Source organism: Malurus melanocephalus, unplaced genomic scaffold (genome assembly GCF_030028575.1).
Source record: "Malurus melanocephalus ecotype Western Australia unplaced genomic scaffold, MMel_1.1 scaffold_349, whole genome shotgun sequence".
Lineage (NCBI taxonomy): Eukaryota > Metazoa > Chordata > Aves > Passeriformes > Maluridae > Malurus > Malurus melanocephalus.
In genome coordinates, this window is record NW_026623581.1 from 282,832 (window position 1) to 291,903 (window position 9,072).

Here is a 9,072-nt window from a genome sequence, read left to right on the forward strand (position 1 = left end):
TGGCCAATAAACCCACCCGGGGGATAAGACAGATCCCCAGGAATGCACACAAATACTCATGAGTCTGGAGGGGTTGCTTGTGTCACTGAAATGTTTGCACTGTACGTTGCAAATTCACAGACCCTTTGGGGATTTTGCCTTGTAAAGGCAGCAGARGAGCATCTCACCTGACACAGCTGTGACTTGTGGGGATGAAAAGCTTTTGGAACCGATGCCTGGCTGAGCCCTGCTCCCTGTAACAGGCTGAAGGCAGTGTGAAGGATGCTGCTTTACAGCCCCTCAGCAAATTGCAGGGGAGGGGCAGCATCGGGTGCTCTGTGCCTAGGACAGCCTCAGGTGGAGAGGGAGGAGGAGTGTCTGAGCACACTCACACACAGAGTCTTGTAACAGTCCTGTTTCTGCAAAAACGACAAACTGACTAAAGCAGAAGCTGCAGCAAACTGCAGGACAAGTTCTGTGAGCCAAAGTACGCTGAGCATCATGTGGTATCCTTTTAAATCTTGTTTGGAACTAAAATATTCTGTTGGGGTTTTTTTGTCCCTCCCAACAAAATACAAGGTCTATTGTTACTTAAATAGCATATATTTCTGTAATAGCCTTTTAATGCAGAGCTSTTTTTCTTTAGGGCCTTGAATATAKGCAAATGGARATGAAGAGAAGAACTGAAGTAGAAAGGAAGCACAGTAGCCTGGAAAAAAYGGAGGGGCAAGTGACTGTAAAGATCAATGGGCAAAGCAAGCTCATTAGGCTTTTGGGGGAGGAAGTGGGGGTTATGAAATACCTCATGCCTCATCCTATGTGAATATAGCTGCCTTATTGCAGAGACTCTGCAGAAGTCAGAATATGTGAAGGAAGCAGCCTCCTCTGAGATAAGTGATACAAATCAGAGCGTTTCCATTCCCTCGGCTGTGATGCCATTCGACTCCAAAAGCACTGTTTAAATATGAATGGCATCCTGTTTATGTGCGTATTAGCAATATGCACGTCCATAAAGACCTGCAGAAATGCAAATATTGCTCCGCACACAAGTGTCTCCCACTGAGGCTGCCTGGAAAAGTAGCATCGGGACACARATTGGTAACAGTGAGTGCAGCCAAAGCCAATAATGAGGTAAAATACATATGCATGTGTGAGGAGTGTAAAACCTTGGCTCTGAATCATGTGCCTCTTAGTGTCTGGTGGTACTAATTCCCCAGTGCCTCTGCCCCTCTGTCCTGAGCTGCAGGTGCAAGCAGAGGATCCCTCCTTCTGCTTCCAACACCTTGGATGAGTGTCCATTTTGCATGGCAGGGGCTGCCAGAGCAGATGGGCGAGGAACGGCTTTGTTGCACATGCACAGGTTGAAGCAAACACAGCAATTATGCTGAAATTTGCTTAAAATGAAGATGCTGCTGAAACCAGGGAAGGGTGCACAAACAGAAACCCTGCAGTGCAGCATTGAGAGGGTATCTCCTGTCTGATCAAGGGATGCATTAGTGCTGCCCAGTTTACAGCCATATCCTACGCACATGGTTTTAAGGAAGAGCTCAAGGAGAGACAATTCCCAGTATGGAAATTTCCAGGTTCATGTATTTGGTCATTTCTGTGATGTTATCACTGGGAGGGTCATGGAAGGTCCCAGTGCGAAGGGTGTTTTTTCCAGCTCATCAGCTGTTTTAGTGCAGTGTCCTCAGCTGTGCTGGAAATTCTGACTAGATAGGTTTTGTTCCTGCCAAGAGCTCTCCAAAGCATTGTTTGTGAACAGTCATTCAGAGAAAACCTGAAGATTTGCCTATAGTTGTTTTTCATCAGCATTKTCCCCAGCGATATCACCGTGTTTGCCAGAGCGTTGGTGGAGAGCACCAGCCTTGCCAGGGTTCATGTGAAAGCATCTCCACACAAGTTCACAGAGGAGGTTTTTTCCATCCCCTGATCTCTTTTTACAGGTTTTGCCATAGAAAGGGTAGAAATTGATCCTSAGAGAGCAGGCACAGTAGGGGATTTCTTCCTATGACATCTCTGAATTCTCACCACCCCCTCCCAAACTGCAGCAGATGACTCGTTCTGCGCCTYYATGCCAAGCTGCTACCAGAGCTCAMRCAGCCCTYAGAAACCAGGCTGGAAACAGGTCATTAGAGCACTTTCATAACAGTGAGACATCTCAAGATTTTTGGCTTAGCTGAGAAGAGTTAACCAAGAGAGAGTCTTCTGAGTGACATTTCTCTGGAGAACTCCCTAAAATCAATTATCTTCCAAGCATGGGTAATCTCAGCCAGAAMGCTGAACCTCTGAGGAGCCAAGAGCTTTTCGTACAAAGAGAAAAATTAAACTATTTGCAGTAAAAATTCCAACACTTACAAGCCAAACTGGTTACAGAGGATACAGATGCATCATTTTTTAATTAGTCTCTSTCTGTGTCAGTCTGAATTTGGTCTCTGTACAAACAGACCATCGTCTCACCCACAGTGGGGAATCTTTGGGGTTTTTCAGTGACAAGAATCTTTTTGCAGCAACTTTTGTTGTTTACCTCTGAAATTTTAATGAAATGGAAATTGGGGGGCGGGGGGAACAGACACACACTTGGGTTTTTTTCCTTAAGCATTGTCTTACTACCTTGATTCAGAAAACTTCCAAATTGTGCGTATCTCCTGAAGACAGAATTAATAATCGTATGATCTATCATGGGGAATTGACTGTCACTTTGACAAATGAGATATTAAGCTCTGCCAGGCTGGAGAGCTGARAGGGTTTGGTGCTTTAGCAGGTGCTGAGTGCTATTTTGCTTTTTTCCCAGTGTTTCTCAGCCCAAACTCTAAAAGGTGGGACCCCATGACCCTCTAGGTAGTGGTGCTGTTGGTGTAAGATGTGGCTGGAGCCTTGCTGACAGTGCCTCATGTTTTGCTTTGCTCTGGAACTCTCTGAAAGAAAGCAAACTCTCTTGCTCATCTCTTTCACTACAAATTTTTATCCCAACTTGAGATAARGCTCAAACTCTGAAAGCTGAAATGATTTAATTACAATTGTATAGACAGCAAATGAGAGTGTGCTCTCGGTCACAACCCCTGCAGTTGAGATAATAAGAGAATTTCCATTACACCCTTTATTTCTGTCTCAGGAAAGTCTGAATAAAATCTTTCCCTCTCTTTGAATAGCTGTAATTAAATCAGTACAGCATTCAGGATTTAGCCATACCCCAAGTTGAGGGGCAGTCTCTGCAGAGACCATTCTTGCCTCTGAAAGCTGCTGTCATCAGACTAGAAATACCCTCTGAAAACCAAAATTATCAATATACAATACACATTGGTATATTGCTCTTCATGAAGCACCTAGATGAAATACTCAATCTAAGTGGCCCCTGGAAAATTGCTATTATACAYAAGCTGTAATAAACCCCAACTTCAGTCAAAATGTGGTGACTTTAAAGGGTCAATTCAGTTGTCAAGCCTCTGGTAAATATGCAATGATTRAAAAACAAGAAGTGCTTGTTTACATTCATCTGAACATGTCTACTTTCACTGCTGCCTGTGTTTCAAAGAAATTCCAACTCAAATGTTAATTTGACCCCTCAAATTCTCAGCTTACAGCTGTCTTCTGGTGGCTACAAGCTTCTCTTAAATGGCCTTTATTCAGTTTTTGGCTTTCCTGTATGGTAACAGTTAAGGAGGTGGGATCAGTCAGGTTGAATGGGRCTCTGAAGACCTGACACAGTGAATTGTATCCTTGCCTATGGCAGGGGTGTTGGAACTACATGGTGTTTTAGGTCCATTTCAGACTAGGCCTTTCTGTGATTCTACACTTCTGTGATTCCGTGATTCTGTGATTCTATGATTTTGCGATTCTGTCATTCTACAATTCTGCTATTCCATAATTCTGTGATTCTGTGATTCTACAATTCTGTGATTCCATGATTCTATGATTCCATGATTCTGTGATTCCATGATTTTAAGATTCTACAATTCTGTGATTCCATGATTCTATGATTCCATGATTTTAAGATTCTACAATTCTGTGATTCCATGATTCTATGATTCTATGATTCCATGATTTTATGATGCGACAATTCCATGATTCCATGATTGTGTGATTCTATGGTTCTGTGATTCCATGATTCCACAATTCTGTGATTCCATGATTCTATAATTCTGTGATTCTGTGATTCTACAATTCTGTGATTCCATGATTCTATGATTCCATGATTCTGTGATTCCATGATTCTATGATTCCATGATTTTAAGATTCTACAATTCTGTGATTCCATGATTCTATGATTCTATGATTTTAAGATTCTACAATTCTGTAGAATTCTGATTCTGTGATTCCACGATCAGCCCCTGTGGATGTGCTGCTCTCTCTCACCAGCCTGCACCCTTGCCATGATGATCCAGCACCCTCAGGCCACACAGGGAGCTCCTCAGGGCTGGGCTCTGTGTTGTTTGTGTGTTTGTTTTACACTAAATTTAGAGAAACTGGGAAGAGTCACAGGTTGCTGAGGGTTTTGCCATTGCTGGTTCTGCCCTGCTGTGGACACTCTGCCTGCTCCTGCCATGATTAATTTCTTATCCCAGCACAGGATATTGGGGCTGGGTCTGGAATATGGCCATRCTAACTTTATTTTTTCATTAAACTAAAACAAATTAGTCTCAAAAGATATGTTGTGTTCCAAAAGGGGCATTACCATTTTTTAGCCAATTTTCTTGTTGATGYTGTAAAAGTATAAGGAGATGCATTATAGGGATATAGTTTAAAACCTTGCCAGCAGAGGAATTTAGATATTATCCAAAATTAACAAATCCAAGTGTTATTTCTCCCAGAGGTTAGATGGCATAATTTTTACTTTTTTTCCATCATGTTGGGGTAGCGCTTTCCATAAACTCTGCAGCCAAGGAAAGTTTTGAATAATTTTAGCCATTATTAAAATCCATTTTAGAGACAATTATCAAAGCATGACTAACACATAGCAGGGYGAGGGTTTATGCACTTTTATTGGACAAGTAGGAGCTGGTGTTTATTTTTCCTGGATTACAAGGACTCTTGGTTTCAAGACATGCCCAAGAACACCTTTGTTCCTGGGGACAGTTTTACCCTGCCAGCTGTGCATATCCATGGATTTATCATCCTCAGAGGCTGCTGCAGCCTGCAGAAAAAGGCACTGGAGGCTCCATCAAGAGTAGGSACCAAGCCAGGTGGCACCAGAACTATCTAAAAAAAGGAGCAAAGGAAAATGAGAATAAACACCTTTGTAAAGCTGTTCTCACATGTGAGGAAACAGATGATCATACATGATGCCACCTGTGCTGTTCACAGCTCTGTTTKCATTTAAAGTTTTCATTTGGGCAGGTGGAGCAGTTTCTCCCTCCTCAAATTAAAAAAAAAAAAGGTTCATCTCAAACTTTATTCCATCTCCAGACTCAAAATGTTGTCTTGTTTCAGTATGTGAATGACCAGGGCATTACTTCTCGTCACAGTCCAGAAGGGCAGGAGGATGGTAAATTGAAATTCTGTTTGTAATTGCCACAAAGTTTTCCCCTCTGCTTACCCAGTGTTGAAATGGGAGTTTATGTCAGATGAAAGGAGTCTGCAGGTACGTCAGCATCTCACTTTCCTCTGTCCATCCAAATGCGTTGGCGAGTCAATTTATGAAGGCTAAATTATAAGCAGTGCACAAGAGATGGAAAAATCTTGATTAGATAAAGCAGGCAGTGCAGGGTACGGCTCTCAGCCTGGGAAGTTATCTGATGCCAGGCTGACAGTATTCCTGCCCAGCGGAAATTATCAGTCTTTGGAAGGAGAATGTGGTGAAACACAGTGAAAAAGGCAGCACAAAAGGCGTCTGTCTGCTCCACAGTTATCACAGGTAGCTACACCACACCGTGTGACAACTGTGCAGGAAACCCACGCGGAGCTGGAGATGTGCCARCCCTCAGGACAGATCCCAGAGCATATCTGATGACAGCACCGTGTTTCCTACAGGTGGATGTGACTGATCACAAAAATAGGCATGTGGGGGGACACCAGCACCGTCAGTTGTCAAAACTCCCAGCGGTCACAGAGTGTACATACAGAATTTYATCCAATTAACTAAAATTAGTTTTGTACATTGCGTGCCAGGGGTGTTTCTAAGGCTCCAGGGGTGARGACTGGGATGATGGCTCTGGTTCAGCAGGCTATTCGGGTTTGAAGCCCCGATTTAACAAGACACTTCAACACACGCATAAATTTAAGCATTTGAGAAGCCCTGTTGTTGACAGCGGGACTACTTAGGTGCTTCAAGCTGAATAACTGCTTAAATGTTTTGCTGAATATGACAAAAGTTGAGCAAATGTGGCGCAGCTCTGGAGCTTTTAAACGTCATGTCAGGCAGAGCAAACACCATTAACGAGCACCAAGTCCCTGTCAAAAGGGTTCCCGGCTCCTCCAGGGCGAGGGAAATTTTGAAGTGGTGCTACTGTGTGGGAGCAAAGTCAGATCTGACTGTAATTCACTGCACACTTACCTTTCCTTGCTGCAGAGAATGCCTCWCATCTCCTCTTTGGTAGCAGCTTCTTTTTGTTAGAAACAAAAMCCAAAAAAGTCACAATCTAAGCTCATATTCTTGCCATTCTTGTGMAGTTTAATTCAAATTAGGGGTTATTGTGGGTTCAATCCCAGTTCACTGAGGAGCTGGACTCATGATCCTTTTAAGTCCCTTCCACCTCAGAATATTCTGTGATTCTTAACTGTCTGTGATTCTTAGAGCAAGTCCAAGATGTATCGATCTGAGGAACCTCAAAGGCTGCAAAATCCAATGACAAYTCATTTTTTGTTTCAACAGATTGAGTAAGAAGCCGGGGAAGGGCGGGGGTGGAACATTTCCATGGCTGATATTGCATCCATGAATCCAGCCCTTTGTTCAGCTGGGGGCTGCAYGCTGACAAATGTGCTGTTTCCTGAAAGCTGTAACATCTTTGTCCAGGGTCCAGGTGCGGGAGGTAGGGCACWGACTGGGGCAGCCTGATTCTAAAAAGGTTTTAGAGTTTTTTTGTTTTTTTTTTTAAATCATTTTAAGATTAAGAAAGCAACCCAAAAATCTCAAGACCTGTTTGAGATCAAAAGGACTCCAGCTCAAGAAAATGTTAGAGCCCCTTTCATCCTGCAGCTAGCCATCCTTCTCCCCCACTGAAGCCTGGTTCAATCAGCTATTATCTGTCCTTTTTCACACACRCTGCCTTGTTTTCTCTTTCTGAAATCTTTATGAGCATTAGGTCTGCTGCGAGCTGCAGATTAGGCAGCTSTGTGTGTATTGAGATACGGTGTCAGCCTTCTCCTTGGCTGGACACGAGGCCAGTTTKGTGACACTGTCAGCTCGTCAGGAATGGCAATACCCTGGATGCTGAGCTCTCACATATTGTCACATCAGATCATTTTACCCTTGAATTGCCCCAAGACGCAAGATAACACCCAGTCAGCCTATCGGTTTCGTACAGCAGCTCCCAGKTCCAAAATCAATAGGAGGGAAGCAGAGGGTGGCTGGGTCCCATGGAATTTGACAGCTTGGTATTGAAGCACAGCGCACACCTCTGAGCAAGAAAATGTGGACTTGGAGTGAAATAAATGTCATTTTTTCAGTGCAGTGGAAGAACTCAAAAATTGAAGAAAAGAGGCCCAGTGGTTTTTTTTTTAGAGAACAAAAGATTCTTTGAGGGTGTTTTAAATAAGAATGGAGGAGCTTAGRAACAAAATACTGGATCACAAGTCGTAGAAATGGGCTTAGATGCTGCTCATAAAACTACTGAGAGAAAGATGTTCTTGTCTCTYCACCTTGGTCTGGTCATCCACACTGCAGAAAACCATTTGTTTGACTGATGTCCTGATTCAAACTCCATGGGCACTACCCACAGTAGCCTACAGAGCTCCCAGTCAGTGTTTGAGCTCTCCAGCATTTGTAMCAACAAGTGAGTGTCTTCATTAATGATTTATAAAGTACTTTTAATTTTTTTTTCTCCTGTTAAAAAGGATATTCAGGTGTTTCTTTCTTCTGAGTGCCATAACTCTGCCAGGACACAAGAGCACAACCACTTGGTGGTCAGAAGCTGCACCTGGCAGGGACCAGCCAGACCCTGGTTACAATTTTTACTCCTAAATAAGCAGATAAGGCTTGTCATGTACTGAGGTGTCCCACAGCCTGGGACTTATTCCTTGAGCCATCATGGACCAAAGGCTACTCCACAAAAAATAACAACGTGGCTTGGATTTGCCAAAATTTCAACATTCCCTCGTCTTTTGGGTTTTTTTTTATTACCTCATAACTATTTCTCAAATTCAATTTGAAATGGAAAATTATTTCCTTTGATGAATGAATGAAATTCATTCCTCTTAAAATACACTTTTTTTCTGATTTCTTTTATTTTTTTTTAACAGAAAAAAAAGCCCACAGAGAAGCAGCTGATATGTTTTTACAGCCGTAGTTGTTAAAGGACACATTCATATCCCAAGTAGGATCCAGCACTCAGTGAAGCCAATGCAAARCCTCTGAATTAAATGGGCCTTAGACAAGCCATGAAGCTCTGTGGAGGCAGCATATAAATGGATATCAGAAATAATGTTTAACCAATGGTAAATCATTACAAAAGATAAAATCATATTACTGCTTTTCCACCTAGTTTCTGAGCAGCCTTTGAGGAACAGGCTCTGTGTTAGGTGTCAGGGCTGTAACTCCACTGCTAATCCAGGTGTACTGGGCAGTGGTTATTTAACTGGGAGGGGAAGGGACAGGTGGSAATAGTTTCTCATCTTGCTGAGCAAGATTCTTCACAACTCACCTGCCAGTGTCTGTGGTGAGTCTCTCAGCACCCCTGGGGAGCACATGGGGTATCATTGTTTTGCTTTTAGGAACGGGAATGTTGCAGCAAAGGGGCCATTGTCTCAGTCAGAGCCAGATGGAGCAGTGTCCAATCCTGTCTCCTGTCCCACCTCTGCAAGAGGCCATCTCCAGAGAAGAGCTCAGCACTTGCATCATCTCTGGAAATCACAGAATCCCAGAATGGGTCAGGATGGAAGGGACCACCATGGGTAATTTGGTCCCAAGCAGGGTCATYCCAGAGCACATGGCACAGG